This window comes from Rattus norvegicus, chromosome 1 (genome assembly GCF_021556685.1).
Source record: "Rattus norvegicus strain SHRSP/BbbUtx chromosome 1, alternate assembly SHRSP_T2T, whole genome shotgun sequence".
NCBI classification, from domain to species: Eukaryota; Metazoa; Chordata; class Mammalia; order Rodentia; family Muridae; genus Rattus; species Rattus norvegicus.
In genome coordinates this window covers 259,929,255-259,955,701 of record NC_141534.1, presented here as the reverse complement: position 1 = coordinate 259,955,701, position 26,447 = coordinate 259,929,255, and the positions used below count along the sequence as shown (strand labels likewise).

General features: G+C 44.0%; 1 long non-coding RNA gene, 1 other non-coding gene and 1 pseudogene across 4 annotated transcripts in view; 1 reads left to right on the top strand and 2 right to left on the bottom strand.

Moving 5' to 3' along the window:
- Window positions 1-2,653: 2,653 nt before the first annotated feature.
- The window catches only part of LOC147997145 (uncharacterized), a 61,223-nt gene continuing 37,429 nt past the window's right edge, over window positions 2,654-26,447 (bottom strand). For 2 of the 3 annotated variants that reach the window (XR_015653508.1, XR_015653502.1), the window contains 3 exons: window positions 13,311-13,412; window positions 13,040-13,204; window positions 2,654-2,823 (listed from right to left, as the gene is read on the bottom strand). This is a non-coding gene — a long non-coding RNA (uncharacterized LOC147997145). Of the gene's footprint in view, window positions 2,824-13,039; window positions 13,205-13,289; window positions 13,413-26,447 lie in introns of all 3 variants that reach the window. The other variant, XR_015653501.1, reaches the window with a different exon arrangement.
- Window positions 16,052-16,155, top strand: Rnu6-982 (RNA, U6 small nuclear 982). The gene has a single exon (XR_015656074.1). It is a non-coding gene; the product is annotated as a U6 spliceosomal RNA (small nuclear RNA).
- On the bottom strand, window positions 20,241-20,340 carry LOC120100451 (small nucleolar RNA SNORA17; annotated as a pseudogene).

Genomic DNA, 26,447 nt, shown 5'->3' with positions numbered 1-26,447 from the left:
AGGATTCATAATTTGGGGAGAGAGTTTGCTTTGTTTTGTTTTACGACTTTTCAAGACGGGATTCCTTTGTGTAACCTCCCTGGCAGTTCTGGACCTCGCTATGTAGACCAGACTGGTCTGGAATTCACAGAGATCCTCCTGCGTCTGTCTCCTGAGTGCTGAGATTATGAGGAGGGCAGTAGAATGCGTGATTTTATGATACAAGTGTTACTCACTAATTCATAGATCACTCTGTACAATAATTTCTTCCCATTTTTTCCTTGATATGAGTTCATCTCATTACAAAAGAGCAGGCTCACTTGCCTTGACACTTGAAGCCCAGTGCACACTGCATATTCAGGATGCCTTGAGGCGTAAGGGTGAGTTGTTTTTGTACGTCTAAAATCAGCTGCTCCCAAATTCTTTTATTATTACAGCCTCATCTTAGAGCTGACTGACTGCATAGAGGAAAACAACATCTTCCCTTGCAGATGTTCTGACTTGTTTTTATGTGAAACTGGTATATTAAATGAAGACGGGCCAGACTTTCAAAGGACCTGTGAACTAGCTCTCAGGAAAACCTGTGTGTCCGTTGGCCGTTCTCTCTTCTGTGTGCTTTTAGGTGTCAATGGCCTTCCCATATGTTTGTGTTTTGCTTACCATACTCAAGTTAGTGCAAAGGATCTGGAATGTGTATAAATTATCCCTACACAAATGGAGACACAGCTCTGTGCTAGGATGCTTGCCTGTCATTCATGAGGCCCCGGGTTCGAACATTAGCCCTGGGGTTGGGGGACAGGGACTAAAGTAACCATTATAGTTTCCATGTTACTTTAGACAAATATTTTCCTGTCTTTAGTGACCTGAAACCTATTTGCCTACAAAGAGTTTAGTCTTTGTCACCTAGGACATTTTTACTTTCGTATGACGTTTTCAAGAGGTAAAACGTGCCAGAGCCAGAGAACAAAGACTCCTTACCCTACCACAGAGAACAATGGGAGAATTGTCCCAGGATTCAGGAATAATAGTAATTACTATCATCCGAAGTCAGACTTTCTCTGTGCTTTTGAGTTTCTTCAATTCCCGAGGCTACTGTTGACTCCATTATTATTCACCAGGGAGTGGTAAAATGTGTCTTCCATCGAGCCCTGATTACTGTTGATGGATGATGACATGGGCCTAGAAGTCTTTATGAGGTTTTGGTTTTAGTGTTCATTTTTCTTAAGATTTTATTTATGAGGGTTAGGGATTTAGCTCAGTGGTAGGGCGCTTGCCTAGAAAGCGCAAGGCCCTGGGTTTGGTCCCCAGCTCCGAAAAAAGAAAGAAAAAAAAAGATTTTATTTATTATTATAAATAAGTACACTGTAGCTGTCTTCAGACACACCAGAGGAGGGCATCGATCTCATTACAGATGGTTGTGAGCCACCATGTGGTTGCTGGGAATTGAACTCAGGACCTCTGGAAGAGCAGTCAGTGCTCTTAACCACTGAGCAATCTCTCCAACCCTTTAGTGTTCATTTTTTAGTGCAAAAAAACAATATTATGTAGTCTTTCCCCCTCTCCCCTGCTCACCATTTCTCTCTTTCTTCCTATGCAACAAAAAGGTATTTTTAAGCACCGTCGAAATGTTCAGATTTCTTTTTCTTTTAACCTTTCAACTTTAGCATTTTCTAAATCCTAGCATGAGCGTAGCATGATTTGTTTCATAGACTTTTCTATATTGACAAAAATTTTGTCTCATGAAGACATAGCTAATATCCAAAAGATTTTTTTCCTTAAGATATAAACACTTGCAAAACTATGATTATAAACCATCTAAGTGAAGAATTACATAAAATCCACACAGTAAAGTTGATGTACAGCACAAAAAAAAAAAAAAAAGATTCAGTAGGGGCTGGAGAGATGGCTCAGCGGTTAAGAGCACTAACTGCTCTTCCAGGAGTCCTGAGTTCAAATTCCAACAAACACATGGTGGCTCACAACCATCTGTAATGGAATCTGGTGCCCTCGTCTGGTGTGTCTGAAGACAGCTTAAAAAAAAAAATAAAAAGAACATTCTAAAAAAATTCAGTAGGTTTTTCTTAACTATTTACTATGACCTTTTCTTATTGTGTGGAAATGGAAAAATACTTTCAAACACTCTTGTCTAGGTTTCTCTTGCCAGCAGCATCTTATAGACCTCTCCATGATGTGGAAGATGGGTACCTATTGCTTTGTCAATTCTTAAGTTTCCTTTTGAGAAATCGACCCTGTGTTGTTTCTTGTTCTTTCTTTGTTGCCTAAGGATCTCACGGGAAATTCAAGAATGTGTGGTCAATCTATTTTTAGAGATTATCAAATACCATAGGGTGACCTCTGTACACTATATATATACATATATATATATAAGTGTATATATATATATATCACTATTCTTCAGGTATATCAATCATATACCAATCATGAAGGAATTGTATTTTAAACCACAAGATGAAAGGCCTCTTAGTAATTCTAGGCATCTGTAAGATGTTCGCCTCACTAAATAGGATGGGTGCCTAGACTGAGGAGATAACATGATGAGGAAGGTCAATATTATTGCTGTGACAAAACCTTTCCAACACAGGGCACCTGGGAAAGCTTCTAAGGTGCAGAATAACAAACAAAAACCCAATGAGTTCCTGCTTTTTCCTCTTACCAGATCTGGTTTTTGTTCAAGTTCGTTACAGACCAGAGTATCTAGGATTCACTGCTGTTGCCGGGCGAGCTTCTCCCTCAGAGAGGACTAGGGAGATCCGGGTTGAGTGATGATGGTGATGGAGGAGGTGGCCGTGTGGTTGAGAGAGCAGGGGTGGCAGGAGTATGAGGCTATGAGAAGAGAAAATAAAGGTAGTGCTCAGGATCACTTCCTCCTCAAATCCTGAAATGTCACCCCCGAATTCGGCTGAGGAAAGAAAAAGTCCATGTAACCTAAATTCACGTATTTGATCTCTGTTGTGTACTCTACATCTCTACATCATCAAAGCTTGTCAAGGTATGGAAGAGTAGGAACCACGCGGCAGTAAGATCTAAAGCACAGTGATCTCTTACCTCCCATTTCCTGCTTTCCCTTCCAACTAGGGATGTCCCCAATAAAACTTCTACCCTCAGCACTGAAACAGTAATGAGAGGCAGGGAGAGAATTCTGAACTGACATGTTTACCAGCACATCAAACAGATTTCAAGACTGTGAAATTATCACGGGAGCTCTCCTCTCGCAAACTTCAGTGTGGTTAAAGATGATTATAAGACAAGACCTGTGCCTCAAGGATTTGCAGCTGGGGCTTGGGCAGGCTCACGTCTTCATTCATCTTCCTGCTTCCCGGAGTCTACTCACTGTTCTGTGTCCTGCTCTGTGTCCAAGTCCTACAACTTGTCAGCGATATTGTTAACTAGCTTTCTAGCCCCGTTACACTTCTGGTGTCATCAGTAAATAACACACAGCCTAAGGATGGTGCTGGTGGCCCAGAATTGGTATGACTTCACTAATTTTTTTAATTAATTTTTAAAAAGATTGTATTTATTCATACACACACACACACACACACACACACATATATATATATATATATATATATATATATATATATCACTGTCACTGTCTTCAGACACACCAGAAGAGGGCATCGGATCTCTTTACAGATGGTTGTGAGCCACCATGTGGTTGCTGGGATTTGAACTCATGACCTCTGGAAGAGCAGTCAGTGCTCTTAACCGCTGAGCCATCTCTCCAGCCCTGACTTCACTAATTTTTGATAGCAATATATATATATATATATATGTGTGTGTGTGTGTGTGTGTGTGTGTGTGTGTGTGTGTGTGTATGTCTTTGCCATAGATATTTTTTTTACACAAAAACAGTTCTCATCTCACAGGGAATAAGAAATAATTTATTTTGGATCCAGATATGAGTGACAATTTCCTGGGAACACAGATTCAGGCTGCCCCAAACACCATGTTCCAGTTCTAACCAGGCAGGCTTCTCTGTTGACTGTCTAATGTAGTTGTAGCTCCCCGAACCCCTGAACTTCAGTACACAGCTTTATGGAAAAGAGGCATAGGATAGATCTTACCTGGTCCTCATGGCTTTACCCAGCTATTTGGGTTCTGTTAACACAACATGAAGAAAGGTGATGCCTTGCCTTCAACAATGCAAACCTCTAACTCAGTTTCCAATTAGTTCTGCTTCTTGCTAATGGCTTCCCTTCTAGCTACTATTATATTGCCTCTCAAGCACCCCCATGGTCCCACTTCCTCGAAGTCAAGTGTCCTTTCCTGACATGCCCTTTTAGCCCCTTCAAGGAAAAAACTCTTCCCCAACGCCCAACCACACAAACTCAGAGAGGACAGTGACATCACTACATCTCCTCCTTGCTCTGTTGGGACTTCCCGACCTACACCCTTCTGTGAGTGCTGGATGTTGGAAATGCAGCTGACTACATGGCCGGTGCAGGAGTAGCACTGTGAGGAAGTTTGGATCTCTCAGCCTTTTAATCTATCATTTAGCAGTCAACATCCCAAGATATTAAGGACGATAGATTTGGAATTTAGATTAGCAGGCAGCTAAGCACATACACACATTAGTTAAACAAATCCCTACGAAACTACAAATTACAAGCTACACGTGAGTTAAAAAGAAGCCAGCCTCACTGTGGATTGGCGTCCTCTGAAATGCCTTCGTAGCCCCTCTGGGCCACTGAAACAGAGTTTTGAACTTGTGTGCACACGTTTGAGATTTTTGTAAAGTTGCCAAATCTTCAGCACAACAATAATTAGCATAAGGCTTGTGTAATTAAACTACGCCGAAAGGAATGAATTTGAATCTTTGGCAAGGTGCTCTCTTCTCTTGAAGAAGAAGAGAGAGGAGAGGAGGAGACAGGGGAGGAGGCAGAGGAGGAAAGTAGGATCAGAGGTTCATATTTTCCTCAGGGCCACTTGCCACAGGTTTTGAAGCTAACCCCGTGTCATTCCATAACTCCCTACAGGGACAGTTTCTTTTCGGGTATTGTTTTTCGGCACTAATTTTCAGAATGGATCGATCAACTCATTTTAAAAATCAACAGCACCCTGTCTGCAATAAATGCTTCCTATTTTTACAACATAAAAGATCCCATCTTATAATTTTTTTTCCTTCCTTGTGATACAATTAAGCTTCCCAGAACGAATAAAAGAACATTTATTCCAGAGGGGAAAAAAAAGTTCAAGACTATCAAACAGGAGGTAGAGTGAATGGGTACCTGGCGGCTTGATCTGGACAAATGAAAACCCTGGCACGTCCCATGTTTGAAAGACCCCAGGTAAGGACTGGGTGAATTAGGGAGAGTATTCTGGAAGCTGGGATTGAGTGCTGGCGTGTTAGCAGCTCCCAAAGCAGCCCTCCCAAACCCAGCCCCTTTCCGTCAGTGATTGTTCAAGCACATTCCGGAACCATGTGTCCCCAAATGAAGAGAGGCCTCGAAATTGTTCAAACACTCTTTCGCCAAAACCTTCGTGGGAGGGCACAGGGAGAGAGGCAGAGACAGAGACAGAGAGAGACAGAGAGAGGGAGAGAGAGGGAGAGAGACAGAGACAGAGAGAGAAAGAGACAGACAGAGAGACAGAGACAGACAGAGAGACAGAGACAGACAGAGAGAGATAGACAGAGAGACAGAGACAGAGACAGACAGACAGAGACAGACAGAGACAGACAGAGAGACAGACAGACAGAGACAGACAGACAGAGAGACAGAGACAGACAGAGACAGACAGAGGCAGAGAGAGAGAGACAGACAGAGAGACAGAGACAGACAGACAGACAGAGAGAGAGAGAGAGAAACTGTTTCTTGCTATGAAGCAATTCTGGTTCTAGAACACTTATTTTTTTTCATAGCAAATTACTGACTTGTTTATTCCATGAAGTTAATTATTCTGCAGATTCAAACTGGATTTTGAGATACAAGCAGCAGACCAAATGGTATTAATTTTGAGTACATTGGCGTAACTAAATTCTGGGGAAGTCATGTTCTTAAGGCCTTTTCATATCAATGGACATAAATGCTTATAGGACATCAATATTCTGCCATTAATAATGGGAATGCCATTAAGCAGGGGCCACAGATACATGTGTGCATTTTGAGGAGGGGGTGTGACGCCATCATAACCAGGTGTAGCCTGACTACACCTTGTACGTTTGATAAGCTGCACTTTATGGTAGGAAAAGTTTGAATGGGTTCGGTGGTCAAGCCTTGCTCCTTTGCGTTTCCATTTATGCTCTAGACCTCGTCTGTGTTGATTCACTGTGTGCACTGAGTTGGGGGCGGGATGGGTTGTGGTACCAGTGGGGGAGGGGAGGTTGCTCAAATCTTTTCTAAATAGAGATGCTCACGGGCTGTGGGTCTGAGACCGGTGGGGAAGTCTTTGGAGATTTGCGGTTGGGTGTGTAAGTTTTGCCGTATAGAAATGATACTGGCTGTGTTTGCAATATTTCCCCTTCTTGTTTTCTCCCAACGACAAGATGGCTTCAGCATGGAAGAGGAAGGAATTAATCAGAGGATCTGAGCTCTTTTTCTGAGTTGACCTTGCAGCCAATTACGGATGTTCCCATTAGCAAACACAATGCAACTCCTCACCCTTAGTTCTCTCTTTTATGGGATTTTGGACAGAATGGGGTCGCTATCCAAATCTGTGCTGCCGTGGCTCCAATTTGGATGTGTTTTGGTACTGCAGAAACCATCAGTTTCCTCCAGAGAAATGGTTATGGGTAAGGTGTCCTAGAAACGAGGACTAGGATAACACAACACAAGATACACTAGTGTCTGTGGAGAGAAAGTAAACATATATTAAGGATTTCACAGATTGTGTACTACACAGATTCGACCAGAACCAGTCCTGGAGAGTGTTAGCATAGAAATATTTTCCTTCATGACCTCCCTTCCTTAGTTATTCATTGAGACAGGGCTTCATTATGTAGTCTAGGCTAGTCATTAACTCTTCTATGTATGTTTTCACTTATATATGTATCTGTGTATGCGCCATGTGTTTGCAAAAGCCTGTGGAGGCCAAAAAAGGCATCAGATCTCTTGGAGATGGAGTCACAGGCAGGTGTGAACCAACCAACATGGATGCTGGGAACCAACTTGGGTCCTTTACAAGAGCAATAAGCACCCTTAACCACTGAGCCAGTGGTCTCTCCAGTGGCGTACAACTATTGATCTTCTTGTCTCAGTCCCCAGAGTGCTAAGATTTCAGATAGATTGAAGACCACTCTTCGTAGATCATCTTCCCAACCCTTCAGACTAATTCTCATCAGGAAATCCTCGTCATTCCAGACATGTTCCTAATGTCTAAAAACAGAAATCTTAAGGGAGAAAAGATTTGGGGTTTGTAGTCATTTGTTTGGTTGGTTTTGTTTGCTCACAGTTTCAGAGGTTTGGTTTGCTCAGTCCATGGTTGCTTTGCTCTGTGTGCTTGGGTAGGATATCATGATTGGCTGAGGGAAGGACAGAAGGGATTCTTTACCTCATGTCAAACTGGAAGCAGAGAGCAAGTGAGAGACGGGGGTCCAAGTATATCCCCTCAAAGATATGGCCCCAGAGATTGTCCTCTAACTAGATCCCACCTCCAAGTTTCCAGAGCCTCCAAAGTAGCTCTACCACTTGGAAAGCAAGCATTCAGCAAGTGAACCTGTGGGGAGACTTCATATTCCAGCCATAATGCTGTAGGGTATCCAGAGAAGACTGCTCCCATGCACTTGGTTTCATCTTTCATCTGGGACATCATGGATTGGCACCTGCAGGTTGACAAGAGGTCATCATCAAGCAGGATTGATGGATGACGGTGGTGGGTTTCTCAAACCTGACTCAAGGGTGGTCCAGAGTAGGGCCTAGTACTGATTCACACAGGCATTAGACAGCCAGCGTTCTGTTGTTTCTCAGAGGAAGGCCTCAAGGGCACGGAGTATTGTGGTTATATTATCTTGACCCAGTGTTAACCTTTTTGGTTTTTTTGTTTTGTGTTAGACCAACAGTAGCTGCCTCAGGTCTTAGATAGGTGGGCCATCCTGTGGCTACAGGTACATCACAAGGCAATTCCATGGCCTCAAAGTTTGGGTTAAACCCCCTTTTGTCTTTTGTTTTATAGACAAACGGGTTTAGTACATCAGGAAGTATGAGGGCAGGAGCTGAAGTCAGAGTTGGGTCTTTAAAGCTTCAAATGTCTTTGTTTAATCTCAGTCGAGATTAGGGGCTTAGGGCCTCTCTTTGTGCTGGTGTATAGAGGACTTGCTAATTCTACAAGCTGCTAATCAGAGACCTCGATATCCTGCTGCTCCTAGGAACTCTTGCGTCTGCCTCTTCATCTTTAGAATTGAGATCTGGGGGATAGCATCAATTCTATTCTGGAGAGGTTCCTTTGGCCTCCCCTCAGCTGGCAGTCAAGATAGGTAGCTTCTGATGCACAAAGTTGGGCTTTCAAGGTCTGTAATTCTTGGAGCAGTTCCTTGGTGGTCCTTTTATACTTTATTTTAGCTTAAGAGGCTACAAGGAACTCATTTACATATTGTAGCATATGGTCTGTGGGAAACCTCTAACAGAAAGGCAGGAGGTCCGCATTTAGTGTCTCATCAAACAGGATTGGAGGTTTATAAAATATTTGAGGCAACTTGGTTCATGCAGATTGCCTACTGTAACCTCTCTCAGAATCTGTCTATTTAAAAGCAAAGACAGGTTGACTGACCTCTGCCAATGGTAGGCTGAAGCCTGCGTCTTTCAGGTCCAAGACACTGTGCACCTGTTACTCCAGAGGAATCAGACTCATGAGATTCAAAGGTCCCGGGTTTCTTCATAGGCAGGAGAAACGTATCCCAGTATGACCAATGGAGCACAAGGATGTCTATCTCTCTCCAAAGCCAGGCAATATGGACTGCAAGTTTCTTTTTGTTTCCTTTTTGTCTTTGGGTATTGTTTAATCTGGATGGAGGTAACTGAACTGGTTAGTCGAAAAATTACAGGAACTTGATGTTGGGCCAATCCTGGGGCACTGGTTTCTGCCCATACCCCGGGAAATCTTTGTTGTCAATCTGAGAGATAGTCTAACTATATCTATTGATTGGAGACAGAACTTTCATCTAGGAGATACTCTTCTGACAGAGGGTAAGAAGCTGGGTATCTGTAAGCATAACCATGTCTCATCATCATCAGAGGTGACAATGGCTTTCAGTTTATACAGAGCGTCTTGTCCCAATCACTTGACAAAGCTTTGAGCTACCTCTGTCAACTGGGATCTACCTAGACCTTTATATTTTCTAACTTTTTAAAGGTTTTTTTCTAATATCTGGAGCCAACTGGGTGACAATGAAAATCTTTTTAGCAACTGCCTTTAATCCTTCTAGACAGGACCTAGCGAACATTGTTTAAAGTCTCCGTGGTCAGTGTCAGGCAGAAGGGAAAACCTGTTCTGTCCAGGCTGCATTGTCTTGCCATGATCCCCTCCCCTGACCTGGGAGTGGTCTTTTTACTTTTTTTTTCAGAGGATGGTGGGATTTGAGTTTCCCAGTTATATAGATCATTGGTTGAGAAGAAGAAATGAATCATGATAGAGGAAGGTGTGGAACTTTCTCTTTTCCTTTGAGCTCAGCCCAGGGGAACTCTTTTTTTTTTACCCTGGGTGCTTAGAGCAGGTTGGGGAGCAGAGAGAGTGCATGCATACCTTGGAGAACTCTTTCTCCAGCCCTGTGTGCATTCCCTTTAGATGGCAGGAAGGCCCAACCCTTCCTCACCTCCACACAGGGACTGGGTCTAACCCTGAGCATGGAGTCAACTGAGCGCTTCACGAGGCAGGGGATTTGGGGATTTTACTATGACCTGACAGAGCCAAAAAGATTCGGATCCCCAATAAGAAAGAGCAGGTCTTAAGCCAGGGTAGGTCTCAGAGAAAGTCGCAGGTCAATACATGGAAACAGAACTAACAGAAATCCATAGAAAGACACACACACAGAGGGGGGAGAGGGGGAGGGGAAGGGGAGGGGAAGGGACAACCAGGGGTGGCTACCACACATCCATACACATGAACAGACTGGGAGAATCTAATGACATCTCACATGGATCCTGGACACTGTGTCACCTGCCACCCCTGCCCAAGGTACCTTAACCAGACTCACCTCCGGGGATGACAGACCAGGCGACTTTCTAATTGATTTCTTTTGAGGTGGAGGTGTCAGACCCACTCAAAGCATTGGGCAGTGATTGATCAAAGGGAGTGGAAGGGATTAGGGGTCACATCCCCTAACTGAGGCTGCGCACCCCCTTGGAGCTCCTTGACCTCAATCTTCCCTACTCTGAGGGACTCTTTGACTCTTAGTGTCTTGAGTTCTGGCCTCTGGAGATCTCAGTAGGCGCTCTAGAAATGTCCTAGGGTATCCACCGAAGAAGACTGTTTAGGCATGGGTTTAAGCCAGTACAAAGTATTTATTAGTTAGCCAGCTACTGCCCTTGGTGTTTGGGATCCCAGTGCAGCACTAAGCCTTCCTCCTCATGGGCTTTTAAGCACAAGAACCATATTCTAGGCTGACATACTTCAGTTAACAAGCACAGTTTGCAGAACTACAGAAGCCAGAAAGCAAGGTTGGTGCATTTAGAGACTGTCCCAGAACTATGTACTTTGATAGAACAGGTCTTTGTTTTCACTTTGACAAGTGGTACTGTCTACATGTTGAATTTTCTGATATGACCTGAATAGTACTTGCATTATGGCGTCAGTTGTGCTAAGTAAGGTGTTGAGACCTACTAAGAGATAAGGCGTCAGTCCATTATTCCAGCTATAAGAAAACAAGTCAGACAATACAGTGTAAGTAAATGTTGGGTAGCCCACAGAAATACCGATTTTAAATTCAAGCTTGTATGTATACAAGTACCTATTGGCCTATGTCACTCCGTTAACATACAAATATTATTTGTCAATTAAAAATACAACTTAGAGGGCTGGCATGGTTGCTCAGTGGTTAAGAGCACTAAGTGTTCTTCCCAAGGTCCTGAGTTCCATTCCCAGCAACCACATGGTGGCTCACAACCAGCTGTAATGGGATCCAATGCCCTCTTCTGGTGTGTCTGAAGACAGTGACGGTGTACATACATGAACTAAATAAATTTTTAAAAATTACAACTTAGGAAAATATACAAGTTTGCTATGCCAATAGAACAATATCTAAAAAGATAGAAGAGTCTCTCAGGAATGACAGGAGAAGGCACATGTTTAATGTCTCTGAAAAACAGGTGTTTGATCTGTCCCATTTATCATTTTATTTGCCTGAATTTGTCTTGCCCCTCACTCCCAGCACTCAGGAGGATAAAGCAGGAGAGTCAGGGTTCGGAGCTAGCCTTGGCTATAGAGAAGAACAATTCTAAAGATACGTAAACATCCCCAAGCCCAACAAATACTTTTCGAATACCTACTATGTTTGGCCATTTTCTTGCTATATGATGTTAGGATTAAAGGGGCCATTATGCTTCAAATGACAAGGTCGGGAATGCTAGAGAGAACTGAGACGTCTGGGCATGGAAAAACCAAGCTGACCAGGTGACGTGAAGGACCAGACTCCAGGAGAAAAGGAACAGAGTCAGTCTTAGTCTTGGCAGCCTCTGACTGGCACCACTAGGCCTCCTTGAAGAACATATACAGGCACTGTTTCCCTTCCAGATTGTTCTAATTCCTCTAACACAACTGACTAAATTGCACGTAAGGATGGGATAACCATGGACCACCCACAGACAAGGGGATAGATATGGGGGGGTAACAAAGGAAAATAACCATTGCACTGTGGGCGCTGTGTCTCCTGGAAGATGCCTTTTGGAGGTTGAATGTCCTTGACATTGCAGTTGGGCTGTTCCCACTGTATCAGAAAGTAGGGCACGTGGACATCTGCTCACACACTCATAACGGCTAGTCTTGGTTGTCAACGTGCCTCCATCGAGTCTAGATCTTTGAGTTAGGAAGACACACCTCGAATCCAGATCTTTTGAGCATGGAAAAGACACACCTTACTCTGAACCTTGAGACAAGAAGACACACTTTTAATGCATATCTAATCTGGGCCACACTTTCTTCTGGAAGACTGTAGAGACATAAAAGGAAGCTTGTGCCTTTTGCCTGCTTGCCCTCGCCTTGCAGATGAGTCCATTCACTGGTATCAGAGCAGCAGTCCTCAACCCAAGGGTTGTGACCCCCTTGGGGGTTGAGTGACCCTTTCATAGGGATCACCCAAGGCCATCAGAGAGCACATATGTTTATATTACAAAACATATGACAGTAGGAAAATCATAGCTATAAGCTAACAATGGAAATCATTTCTGTGGCTGGGCATCACCACAACATAATGAACTATATCGAAGTGTCACAGCATTAGGAGGGTTGAAATCCACTACATTAGAACCTACTTCTTCAGGATTTTAGAGTGCACTAAAGACCAGCTGAGACCTTCAGCCTCATAGACTGAGCAGCTACTGGACTCTCGGACTTTCCATTCACAGCCAGCCTTTGTTGGATTAGCGGGACCACAGCCTGTAAGACATTCTAGTAAAACTTCCTATGTGCGGAGAGACTCATCTTAGAAGTTGCTACTCTAGAGAACCCTGACTAACACACAAAAGGTCTGCATCTTCATTATGGGATTCATGAAGTCATGAATACGGCTTACATTGTGGCTTCTAAACCCCTCTCCTGTTGTGTAGATCACGGCAGAAAATACTCCAAAAGGAAGATCTAGTCCACCATAGTTTGTGACAGAAAAAGAGTCACCTTACCTAATGAGCATGTCACCCTTGTCGTAAGTTCCTTAAAACTTCTTTTAAACCCACAGCACAGACACCAATACACCTCTGTGCCTTGGGACTCCAGTTCTTTAGAGTGCTCTGCTCAGCTTCTCCAACTAAACTGCCCCCTTGCTGGATAAATTCTCACTTAAACACTGTCTCTTGACTGAATTCATACCTGTGACGACTAGAACAGAGAGACCCCATGTCTGCCACAGTATAACAAGGTGAGATATGACTTTAGTTCGTGTTTTTCTACACACCTTTAATCCAGATCTTTTGCGCCAGGAAAATCCAGATCCACAGCACCTTGACCATCTATGGAGCTGTGTGGCTGCCCACACCTTGTCTGCCGAGTTGGAGCTCCAAAGAAGACTGTTTAAATGTCCCTGGACAGCCCGGGTTGGTCCTCTCCTCAGCTCTCATACCTTAAAGGTGTATTTCTTCATAAATACAGTTTTAAAACAACAAAATGTCTGCCGCCTGTAGTTCTACTTTTTGGGGTTTACTTACAAATGAGGTTTAAGAGGATACCTGGTCTCACTCTATATGTGAGCATCCCAAGGAATAGGCACAAGGAGAAACGGGGACGTCAGAGGAAGGATGCCCTGCTGTAGCTACATGCTCCACCAGTCCCTGAAAAGCAAGAACAAGCAATGACCATCTCGCAGCTGAGCAGGGAGCTGCTCAACCCCTTGGAAACCACAATCCTTAACTCTTGACTGAGAAATTCCCTGAAGCTCAGAGTTACTTGTCTATTTCTCTCGATAAGCAGAACACACACCCATCTGTTGATCAGCCTTGGGCAACAACCTTCATCAAATGATAGAGCTTGGTGCTATTTTTTTTGGTGTCTATCCTCCTGTGTTTCTCTTGCTCATCCCGAGGTGTGACAAGGACTAGGGGATTTCATTATTCAGATACATAGACAGGCTTGAAGAATAAAGCTTTACTTTAGGGTCCAGCTTTTCTGGATGATCTCATCCTACTGAGCACCTGGATGAAAACATCGGTTTGAGCCAAGCATTGGTTTTGTAAATAATGCTTTACATTGAAGGAGCTATCATAATTATACATTTAGTTTGCCCTTTTTGCTTATTTTTGTCTTAATTGCTGGTGTTATTACTGGAAGTGAAACTGATAGGCTAACAGAAATTAGATATAGCAATTCCACTTTCTGGTTACAGTTAGATTTCTCTTCTTAAATGCTTGATAGTTAACTTTACCATTTCCGGTTTATTTACTTTTGTCTATGTACGTGTGCCTGCTTCCCTGCATGCCCACCATGTGAGTGCAATACCTATAGAGGCCAGAAGAGAGCACTCGATCCCACAGAACTTGAGTTACATGCAGTTGTGAGCTGCCCAACATGGGCGCTGGGGAACAAACCTGGGCCCTCTGCAGTATTAACAGCCGAGCCATGTCTCCAACCCCTAGTTTTACGTCCAAAAGCAAGGAGAATTCAGAATTCTTTGGGAAATTTTTCTTAGAAAGGTCTTCTTTCTTATTGTAGCTTCTGACCCCTTAGTGTTGTAAGACTATCATAAACAGGCTGGGGATTTAGCTCAGTGGTAGAGCGCTTACCTAGGAAGCGCAAGGCCCTGGGTTCGGTTCCCCAGCTCCAAAAAAAAGAACCAAAAAAAAAAAAAAAAAAGACTATCATAAACAAGGCCTTGAGTCCACGGAACCTTTCCCTGTGCTCTTCTCTGCCTGGGACTTAACTGGATCCTTTTTTTCCTCTTAAGTAAACAACAACAACAACAAAACCAACTCAAGAGGCATAAAAAAGAATGATCAAACTGAGTAAAGGAGTAAGTTTTTTTTAATGTCCATGGGTGTTCTGCCTACATATATGTCTATGTGAGGCTATTCAGCCCCCTGCAACTAGAGTTAAAGACAGGTGTGGGCTGCCATATGTGTACTGGGAATTGAACCCAGGTCCTTTGGAGGAGCAGGCAGTGCTCTTAACCACTGAACCTTCCCTCCGTCCCCCTGGTTATTACTGATATAATGAGTGTGATAGTAACAAAATGAAACATTTAAAACATACATGACCAGCTAAACAGACAGTTGTGACAGGCACTGGCTCCACAGGGAAAGTGCTTGCTATGCAAATCTGTGTTCATGTCCCCAGCATCTACATAAAAAGCAGGGCCTGGGTCCAGCACACAGCTCAGTGGGTAGAGGCACTCGCTGCCTGAGGATGCAAAGTTGATGCTCTGAGTTTGATCTCTGGAACTCAAAAGTGGAAGGAGAGAAATGATTCTACAACTGGCCTCTGACCACCATTACCTGTGCCATGGCACGTGTGCGTAACACACACACACACACACACACACACACACACACACACACGCATGGGGAGTAGGAGAGGGGGAGGGGCAGGGAGAGGGGGAGGCGGAGGGAGGGCGAGGCCTTTAATTCCAGAATGCTAAAAGCTCAGACAGGAAGGTGATGAGCTGGAGGCCGGATAAATTTGAGAAACTTTCTCAAAACAAAACACAAAAAGCACTGGAGAGGGGTGTGGCTCAGTGACAGGGCGTTCACACAAAACAGAAGACATAATATATAATGATGGAAGGGAAATTAGTGGTTAAAGAAGCTTCCTTATCTGACAAAGGATTTAATTTTAAGACTCGTGGTAAGTATGGTGGTGAGGTGTTGAATTTTTTTTTTCTTTAAAATCGAGAACAATCCCCAGGGCCACAAAAATTATTAAAATTCAGGATAATAAAGATGCTCCCTGCAGTCACTTCTGCTTGGGATTCTCCTGAGGGCCCAAGAGGACGTAATGAGGAAGGATAAAAGAGACATAGTGTATAAGGCTCAAAAGGAAAACAAAACATTTGCAGAAGATAGAAATGGGATTATCAAACGCCAAAACGAACCTCCAAACGAATTTCTCAACATACATACAGAAAGTTCACTACATAAAAGGTCAATACATATTAAAAAAAAAAAACTCTTAAACTTCTAACAGAAAATGAAATTTCAGTGGATGTGATTTCTAATAGTGCCCAACACATTAGTCATCACCCCGACGCCAGGTCCCCATTCCCAGCTACTCAAGTGCTTGAGGCCAAAAGTTGGAGCTCGGGCAGGGCAACATACCGTCCAGATAAACTATAGAACACGTAAACAGCTGTTGTAAAACAGACAAATAAACCATAAACATTAGGACATAAGAACCATATGTTTATAAAACATATAAACTATAAAATACATAAACCCATGAAATACCTTCCCAAACCCTGGGCCTTAGGAAATGGAGGTAAGTGTTTGGCTCAGTAGTGCACATAAGAAAATTGAATTAAGAGCGAGATTAGCAGGGCCCCTGTGCATGGATGACACGCAAATCCATAAAACTTTCCATATTTTATTTTAAGGGGTGGGGGGACTCATGAACCAGAAGACTCTATACGTTAAAGATGTCAATTCCCTCTAGTTAACCTGTGGGTTTTGTGCAATTTCAGTGTTAAAAAAAAATCTTAGCAGGTTCTAGCATGTGCATGCATTTCTGTATCGTTATAATTAAGAAGCCGGTACTGAAGTGTAACTGAAAATAGCAGCCAGGATGTCTTGGGAAAGAACAGAAAGGTCAATGCCTTGCTCCACTGGCTAATGTGACACAGAGGCAGTGCAGACTTGGAGCTGGGGCAAGCACAGTGCATGAATGGGTGGGAGACGGAGTCCGGAAGCATCCGCACATAGAGATGTCTCTCACAAGAATGGTAGCCCCCAAAGAGATGGGAGAAACACTTACCTGTTTCAGTGCTGGAGATTGAACTCAAGGCCTTGTATGGTGGACCTCTTGCTACAGTGAATACACACACACAAGCACACACACACACACACACACAGCATTCCATGAGGATTTAGAAGCAAATGGGGGAAGGTTGGTGGAATTTTCAATGATAATTTATAAATGAAAACATATTCCTGGCCTTAAGAAATGGAAATAAGAGCTGGAGAGATGACTCAGTAGTTAAGAGCACTGACTGCTCTTCCCAAGGTCCTGAGTTCAAATCCCAGCAACCACATGGTGGCTCACAACCATCTGTAATGGCATCTAATGCCCTGTATATAATAAATAAATTAATTTAAAAAAAAAGAAATGAAAATAAATATGACATAAATTGATTAATAAAAGATTGACTGGGTCAGCTACATTAAAAGTTGTGTTTATCAAAGGCATTTAGTAAAGTTGTGTTTATCAAAGGCATGCACATGTGTGCATGTTTGTGTGTGTGTGTGTGTGTGTGTGTGTGTGTGACTAATAAAACAAATAAGGAAAAAGCCAATTCCAATTCAAATGCTCAAAAATTTTGAGTAATTATTTCATTGCAAGGATATGTAAATGGTCTATAAATATTGAAAATAGAATAGTCAGTAATCATGGAAATTCTGATTTAAACCACAATGAGGTAAAACCACATGCTCATCTGTACGGCAGAAGTGAGAAAGACCAAAAGGCAGCCCAGGCCAGGGTCGGTTTGGACACAGAGTAGCCATTGGTGGTAAGGGAAGGCATCAGCACCGTTATCAGGTGAAACCTGGAACCACTAAAACTAAACGCACATGCACCCTCTTATCCACAAACCGTAGCTTTAGGCACACAGCCAGTGGGAATTTTATGCACATGTTCAAAAAAGGACACAAGAATTTTTGTAGCTGTATTTTTCATAACTGTCACAGTCGGAAACAACTCAGCTGCTATCCACACAGAGTAAATAAATTTTAATCTATTTACGCAATGAAGGGTGTGCGGGAATAGAAATATGTTACACAAAGCCCACAGACAGCTTTCTTTAATATAATGTTCAACGAACAGAGCCAGACCCTCCCCAACCCCCAAACAAAGCAGACAACATTATTCTTTTATTAATTTTAAAAAACAGACTAAACTAGTTTATGGTGTTAGAGATTCCTAATAAGTGGGGTTTCTGGGGTGTGGGCAGCGTTTGGTGTTTCCTGTGAGTAGGGCTTACACACACTCACTTTGTGGGGAGTCAGAGAGCTGGATATTTATGGTCTATTTTTCTGTATGCATACTGTTCTCCTATGTCAAAAATGATGAAAAATTAGATCAGAAAGATGATGGCTCAGCGGTTAAGAGCACTGGACCCAGATTCAGTTCCCAACACCCGCATGGCAGCTCACAGCCATCGGTAACTCCTGCTGCAGGGATCTGACGCCCTCTTTGGACTTCCAGCAGCCACATGAATGTGGTCCATTGACATACCCGCAGGCGATAAAATAAAAACATAAATAAAAAAATGTAAATAATTAAAGGTGTTTCGAGAGATACCCTTGCTTCAGAACTCAGCAATTCTGAAGCAGCTTGGAGGTTTTCTACAAATGATGTGGCAGTTACACAATAGGTACACATTGAAATACTTTTAAAATTAATGGACATTATCTTTAGAACTCTTTTGGGCTTACTGAAGGATTGAATAGGAAAATATTTTCATATGTGCCCTCACCTCTACCACAGAGACACAAGCACACACCTCAATGGCATCCAGCATCATTACTGGGGTATAATTTGTTACAATTGCTGAGGGTAACTGAGACATTATTACTCATTGAAGGCCACAGTTGACATTGGGATTTACTCAATTATGTTGGTTCTGTTTAAATGCCCAATAAATATAAAATTAGAAAACCCCATTGTGGTTGGATAATTTTAATTAAAGTCACAGTGAGATACTACCTCATACCTACCAAAGAGGCCAAAATGGGAAAGATTGGTCACACCAGTGTCAGTGTGGCCAATATTGAATAGACTACAACTCTTTTGCCCTGCTAGTGGGAATGTAAGTTGTAACCACTCCTGTGGGAAACCCAGTCTCGTTACATTCTATGGATCTAAGCAGGTGTATAATGGGGGGGGGGGGGGGTGTTCGTCACTAGAGTTAGACAGGGAGTTCTAAGCTGATCTCCGTTCCTCAGCTGCATCCAGCTTCTACAGTGGTTATTCACTTCCGTTACCGATTGGGTTTTGCTCTGTTTCTACTTTTTATTGGTTCTTTATGAATTTCACATCATGCACCCCAATCCCACTCATCTCCCACCACCAACCACCCTTACAATCTCTCCCCACCCCCAAACAGAGAAAAGAAAAATCTCATGGTGGAAGCTGCAGTGCGTCACAGGGTGTCCCACGGTATTATACCCTTTGGTTCACACGTCTTTGCTTGCAAATGTGCATTGCGATGACTTGTTGGTCTGGTTCGAGGCCTCTGGCTTCTGCTACTCTGTCAATACTGGATCCTCACTGGGACTCCTCTCAGAAATCCTGTTGTTGCCCTGTGTCATGGAGATCCTGTACTTTGGGAATCTGTAGGACTGGGCCCTTCATGAATTCCAGCAGTTCATGGATGGGGTAGATGCTGGGGAGGGCCAATTCAAATTCCTGGATCTGGACCTGAGAGATATCTGAGCTGGTCAGCCCATTAGCTCTCTCCCTTACAACCGCAGGGCTGGCTCATCAGCAACTCCTGCAAGCAGGGCCAGCTCTAGCCTGCTGCCCAGGCAAGATGCGGGGCTGGCTCTCCCAGGTCCTGCAGCTGGTGAAGGACATAGACTGTTCTCCCACTCTCACGAATCTGGGACCAGCTCTCCTGCCTGCCATAGGTGGCAAGGGGTAAGAGGGGGTGGCACCTCTCCCCTTGTCACTCCATGACAGACAAGAGGCAGGGCCAGCTCTCCCCCGCTTACACCCCTGGAGTCATCCAAACCTCTGCCACCAAGGTCAAGGTCAGGCAAGGTGCGGGCTGGCTCTCCTGAGCACTGCAGCTGATGAGGGGCAGGGCCAACTCTCCTGTTCTCATGATCCCAGGGCCAGGTCTGCAGGTAATGAGCGGGAGGAGGAGAAGGGAACCCTAGTCCAAATCACCACAGGTCTCCCATGTTGCTGCAGGACCAGGGACCCTGACGTGGCTTTGGTGGCAGCACAGGACGTAAACCACCATGGTCCCAGGTGGCTACCAGCCACTCAAATCAGACTGTTCCTCACTACCCTCAAGTCTCCAGTTCTGCTTCTTTTCATTGTGCCCACACCTTTCTCTTTCTCTCTCTCTCTCTTCCATTTCTCCACCATTTACTTGCTCCTCTTAATGGAGCCCCAAGTCCTAAGCGTCTGGGGTCATCTCAGGAGTGGTCTTGGGAGTGCCATGCCCCACTCATGCATCATGGCTCTGGGCAGTGGTCATGCTAGGTAGGGGTCATCTCAGACATGATCTGCCCCCACCCCCAGGCCTGCACTGTACTAGACTGTCACCCAGCTCCCCCACACCCCCAGTGGCCCCATGCAATAGTTGTCTATCTCAGGCTCACTCCTGCCTGGGGCTTAGAGGTCCCAGGTGGGCTCCTTCTAGTCCCTGGCTTGCTAACCCTCCTGGGAGCCCACCCTGGCCTGCCTGGTGCTGAACTGGTGTCATCTGGGGCTCGCCGTTTTCAGGGAATGGTAGGCTGTTAATCATTCAGATGTACATAGGTCAGAACACTGAGCGTAGACATAGACTCCCACCTCTCTGCGGCCTACACTGCAGCCACCTGCAGGTCATTACTGATTGGTTTTATCACCTTTATTACCATAACTATGCGTCTCCTGGGGATGCTGGGAGTGTTAAACGCATAAGTGAAATAGCAGGTATACGAAAATTTAGAGCCAAGGAGTTGAGATGTTAGTTTCCAGGCCTAACATTTCAGAGCTAGTCTACCTTCCACTTGCCTTCGCTAGTCGGAAAGATGCGTTAGCGTTCTCGGGAATGTCTGAGGGAGCACTGGCCATGTGCCGTCCTGACCGATCTCCCACATTCAGGCTTATGTGACTCATGCGTTGATTCTGAATCAACACATGCTCAGGACAGGGATGTGCCCGCTCCTGCTCCTGGCTTGGCCACCTCATGAGGCTCAGCACGTGAGCCGTGACTACAGAACCTCTACACAGAGAGGGTTCATCGCTGGCTCCTTCTGCGGCATTCCTGAAGATGACATCTCTGAGATGACTAACACGCTGACAGGAAGGGTAGACAGCTGTTCTTTTCTGCCCAAAAGGAGCAGGTCACGTTGGCTTCTGGTAAATGCTCAAGACTACAGGGGAAATTCTAAGACAACATTTTGGTCCTTAAGAGCACTTTGTTGGACATGTTCACCCTAAGCACTGGCCAGAGAGTAACTAGCTCACTTTTTAGTTATTAGAAATAGCAACTTGGGACACCATCCTTACTTCAAGGGGAAAGGAGCAGTCCAAAGTTGCTACGAGATGAGTTTACCAATATTTTAAACTGAATATACAGAAGTTACTTAGCCTCCTGTAATCATCCAGTTCACCATGTTGGAAATCCATCACAAAAACTTTGAGCTGCGTTCAGTAATAGCATTGACTTTATCTTACGTCAAAGCATTGGGAAGGACTAGATCTATGGGAGGCTTGGTTTTAATTATTATTAAAACAAAAAATTATAGGGGGATAACTAAAAACACTAAGAAAATAAAATCATCGATCATTCAAACGCCTGTTTTTACACCTGCAATCACTATGATAAGGACTTTCCCCCATGGTTCTTCCGAGATGTACAAGTAGGCAGTGTGCGTGAACGCTGAATTTCATTATGGCAAAACAGACGTGAATGCTTCGCTCACGTTAACTCTGTTTTCTCCAACTCTTCCTCCTGAAGCTCACAGGACTCTCTCTTCTGTATCATTCATCTATGTTCTTATTAGTGATTCCATCCAGCAGGTGGCAAGTTTTATTTCAACATAGAAAATATATAGAACAGCCCTTCTTTTCTGAAAATACAGTTACCCAACAGTTTGCCATAACCTGCAGGTTTAAGAGAAGTGGAAACCCCCACTCTGACCAAGTCAAATCTCTTCTCTGTCTGAAGGGCCCCTGGCTACACAAATAAATGAGGGGATCAGAATGCTCATCTGTGGATTTATAGAATTTTTATGCTATTGGGACCTGGTCAAAAAAAGAAGCCCTACTGGACATAATGGTAAATACCTTTAGTCCCAGCAGTCAGGAGGCAGAAGCAGGCAGATCTCTGTGATTTTTGATCTAGCCTGGGCTACATAGTGAGATGTGGGGTCTAAAAACTTAATCCTAAATAAAATAATAAGAAGAATTAAAACAAGCCATGTGTTCACTCTGTTTATTGGATGCTTTTGCAAATTGTTTTATTGAGAATGGATTTATTGCCAGATGTGGTAGCACATGTGTGTAATCCCAGCCCTTAGAAGGCAGAGGCAAGAGGGTTGATGAGTTCAAAGCCAGCCTGGGATACCTAGAAAGAAATGGCTTATATTGAATGAAATACACAGAATGAATGAATTAGTAATGGAAAACCTGATGAATAAATAGGTTGTTCTTACATGAAAATGATTCTTGACCATGAAAACCTTCCGGGGTTTTTCTTTCTAGAACAATTCTCTGGGTTAGACCGAGCCCCAACCTACATTGTTGCACAATTTTCTAGAATTGTGCCTGTAGATAACAGAGTTGTGTTTTCAATATTCATCATATTTAAAATCTATAGAAAACTCGTGATGAGTTCTCCACGGTGTAAAGTTTATTTCTACAAATACTCCTACCGTTTTATATGGAAAAATGGGGAAAGGAGGAGACGAAAGGGGAAGAGGGGCACTTCCGTCCCTCTGGACTACAGATTCCAGTTGGAAGCATCCTCTCCTGTTGCATTTTACTAACCACATCCAGTTGGAAAGAGAAAAAAAATCCAGCAGTCCCAGAAAGCTAGTGAGTGGATCAACACAGAGCAAATGAGCACCGCTGTCTTAGGGATAATGCCTGCTTATGCTGGCTTACACACCAGAGGGTCCTCTAAGCCCCGCTTACAAACAAGTACTTAAAATCACTTCTCCCAAAAAGGTTCTGCCCATAGTTCTAAGCACCCCTCAAAACTACCAGATCTCAGTAGTTCTCTGGCTTTTCCAATTCCTTCACGGTGATGGCCCTGGTTCCCTGTGGGCTAGAACAGACTTCCCACAAACAAAATCAAGGAGTGCCTGTGTCTTGCCTTTACCTGAAAATGTCTCGAGGTTACAGTTCTGACCTGTCATCATTCAAAGAGATTAGCGCATCAAACTTTAAATGCGTTGGCAACGGAGCGCCTAAGCAAACATAACAATCAGTTACACGGTAGTAAAACCTCCAGGACCCAAAAGGCAAGCAGGAGCTTGTTTCTTTACCTTCCTACAGCAAAAAGGGGGATGGTCCCCGTGGGAAAGCCAGTCTTCACTTCTAATCATGATCTGAAGCAGGAGGCTGCGGCAGGGTGTAGATCAGTGGTGCCACTCCTGCCTGATTTGTGGGAGGCCCTGGGTTCCACCCCTAAAGTCAAGAAAAGAACTTGACAGGTTGGAAACAAGGGCCTGGTCACACTTTCTGCTCACAACAACTGTTACACAAACTCACACTCCACAGTGGAAATTAACTCAGTTCCTGATGCCTGTGTGCAGGAAGCATGCCTTCAAGCCCTTTGTCCCACCACACCCACTAAAGTCTAACTTACTGGATGAAGTTGAAGAAAAATACCAGAAAGGAAGTAAAGGAGGTGAACATGTGTCCTAGGTCTCCTTTGGGAAGGCTCTTGAATTCACCCGCCCCTTCAAATTTGGGGATCTCCAACCTAAAATGCCCTTCTTTCCTTCCTAGTCAACTCCCTTCTCCTCATTCTCACCTTCCCCAGCCCCACTCCAGCTTGATTTTGTGACTTTTATGTGGCCCTGGCTGTGCTGGAACACGCTCTGTATATTAGGCTGGCCTCTAACATCTGCCTCTACTCCTCTGGTGCAGGGGATTAAAGATGCCTGCCAGCACCTCCTGGCTAATGTCACTGTATCTCTCCACACTCTTCCTAATATCACTGTGTATCTCTTCATATTTTTCCTAATGTCACTGTATTTCTCCACACTCTTCCTAATGTCACTCTCTCTTCATACTGTACCTAATGTCACTGTATCTCTCTATATTTTTCCTAATGCCACTGTATCTCTCCACACTCTACCTAATGTCACTGTATCTCTCCATATTCTTTCCTTTCTCCTCCCCTTACTCCCACTCCCAATAATTCTTTCAGTGAGTTCTGTGCACAGGTCCTGCAGGTACACAGATGACTGCAAGAGCGGGAGCACCATTGACGGGAGTGAGAGAATCCGTGGGTCCCATGTTCAGCATGTTGACATTGACTGTCAGTAAGACATCCATAAAGGTGGGTAGGGCAAATCGGAAATGCTAATCAGACATCCTTGGGAGAGAAATTTGTATTGGATAGCAAATGTGTGATGCCTGTAATTAGCAATCCAGGGAAAGATGAAACTAAAAACATTTCTCTTGGGGCTTAAGGACTATGAATGTGTCAGAAGCCAGGATGTAAGTGTATGGGAAGGTCTTGAGGATGAACAATGGAAGTGGTCAGATCTACTCCATGTAGAGGAGTGGGAAATGTCAGCCATTCTTCTTCATGGGGCCGACCAGCCAGGATGGTCTCCATAGGCCTTCACTGTGACCTTAAACTCTGAAGCTGGCCTTGCCTATGAATGGCAGCTCTTCTGATGTTAGTTTTCTTTGCTTTGGTGCATATTGATCTTTTGGCTGGAGAATAGTCTGATTCTTTATGTAAAAAAAAATAAAAAAAAATAAATCCATGGCTACTTTAAGTCCTCTTGAGACTTCACATAATGGAGATTTTGTCAAATACCCAATAACCTCATTACATTTCTTTCCATACATGTTGCAGGACCAGGAACAAGCCTGGGGAAGGATAAGTCTGCCAACCTCAATAAGGTCAGCTTTACCAATCAGCTGGCTGAAGCCTTTTTGCTCTACTCGATACAAGATACTCTGTTAGAAGAGGAATAGCTCTTCTAACGTTGGCAGGCTAGGGTCCTTCAATGCCAAGAGCTTATGAGCTAGACCAGCAGACTCAAAAGCTTACAGTTACTGAGAACTAGCGGCTCATGGCTCCAGGCTGTAGGGCAAAGACTTGTGTTTCTAAATGCCCAGGCTTATTGCTCTAAGCTTTGATCATCAGTGGCCTAGTATTCAGTAGCTAACACATCCTAGACTTGAAGCAGTTAACAGCAGTAGCTCTTGGTACCCGCTAGTGCCAAAGTTCCTAAGTTATGGATACTGGAATCCACAGTTCATAACAGCAGCCCATGTTACAGCTCTTGAGCCTTGTATGTTGCGGTGCTTGGTCTGAGTGTTACAGCTCATGAACCTTGGTATCACAAGTCCCATCTTTAGCTCTCACAGCCTCCTTTGTTCGCCTACCAGACTTTATCTCCCTCTGCCAGTCTTTGCTTCTTTCTACCAGCTTTGCCCCGAGCCATTGTCTGGAGTTGTCCACTTGCTACCACTGCTGCTGCCATTGTATTTCTACTGCTCAGCAGTTTCCCGCAGTATTTTCATCTCATCCCTCTCTACTTAGGATAAAAATCAAAAGGAGACAAAGAAAATCCACGTTGAAGGCTTTCGTGGACTGAATGCTGCACCACCAGATGATGAGGCAGGAAGTGCTCTCCCCGCTGACTGGAAAAGTAGGCTGAACAGCCCGGTCATATGATCAGGAGTGGGTGGGGTTAAAGTGTTGCCACCAATCCCAGCAGTCTTTCATGCAAATGAAATAGTGTGCTTGCACCAATCATAAGCCTTCTGTGGGCCACTACGGGAAGTGTTTTCTCTTTGGCTTTGGGGAAAATGGGCACAGAGACCTGGAGTCTGTCAAGAGTTGACGTGCTTGGAACACTGCTTTCTAAAGCTAGTGTAGGCTGTCTGGAGGAAATTAGGACTGAACCATGTCTTCAGCCGCAGCTATCAGGAGTGTGTAAAGTGTCCAAATTAGCCAGCAACAATGACAAATAAGACATCCATCCAGTTAGTAGTAAAGAGGGTATGCAGCTCAGGTCTGCCAGGGATAAAGGGTCTATCTACTGCCATCCAAGGGTCCCGCTCATTGATTTTGCTCATTTTCAGAAGAAAACGCAAAACATTATAGAGTATTTACAATAAAGTAACACGCAGCTTAGTACAAAACCAACCCTCTCAGCAGCTCTCAAAGCAATGAAGAGTGCCTAGCTGCTGCCTCAGTTCCTAAGGACAAGGTTAGGTTCCCCCAGACCTTTTCTAGTGAGCATGAATTTCTAGGGGGTACAGCTCTATGGTGGTGCTTGTTTGTATGTAATCTGACCTCGTCTTTGTTCTATTGCTGTGATAAACACCATGATCATAAGAAACGTGGAAAGGAAAGGGTTAATTGGTTTACCAGTCCAGATCACTGAGAGAGGTCAAGTCAGGGAACTGTAGCAGAGGTCATAAGGGAGTTTACTGGTTCTCTTCCCCACATCTTGTTCAGCCTGATTTCTTAAACAACCCAGGGGTGTCACCCCTTCCAGAGGGCTAGGCCCTCCCACACCAATCATTAATCAAGAAAATGCCCCATGGGCCAATCAACCCCAGCTCAGGTTCCCTCTGCCCAGGAGTCTCTAGTTTGTATCAAGTTTACAAAATCTGACCAACACATAATCCTAAGGCTCTAGAGACTGAAGCAGGAGGATTGTGGGTTCAAGACCAGCTTGGGTTATATACCAAGATCTTCTCTCAAACCTTTTTTTTTTTTACCATCATATAAGTACTTCATTGCT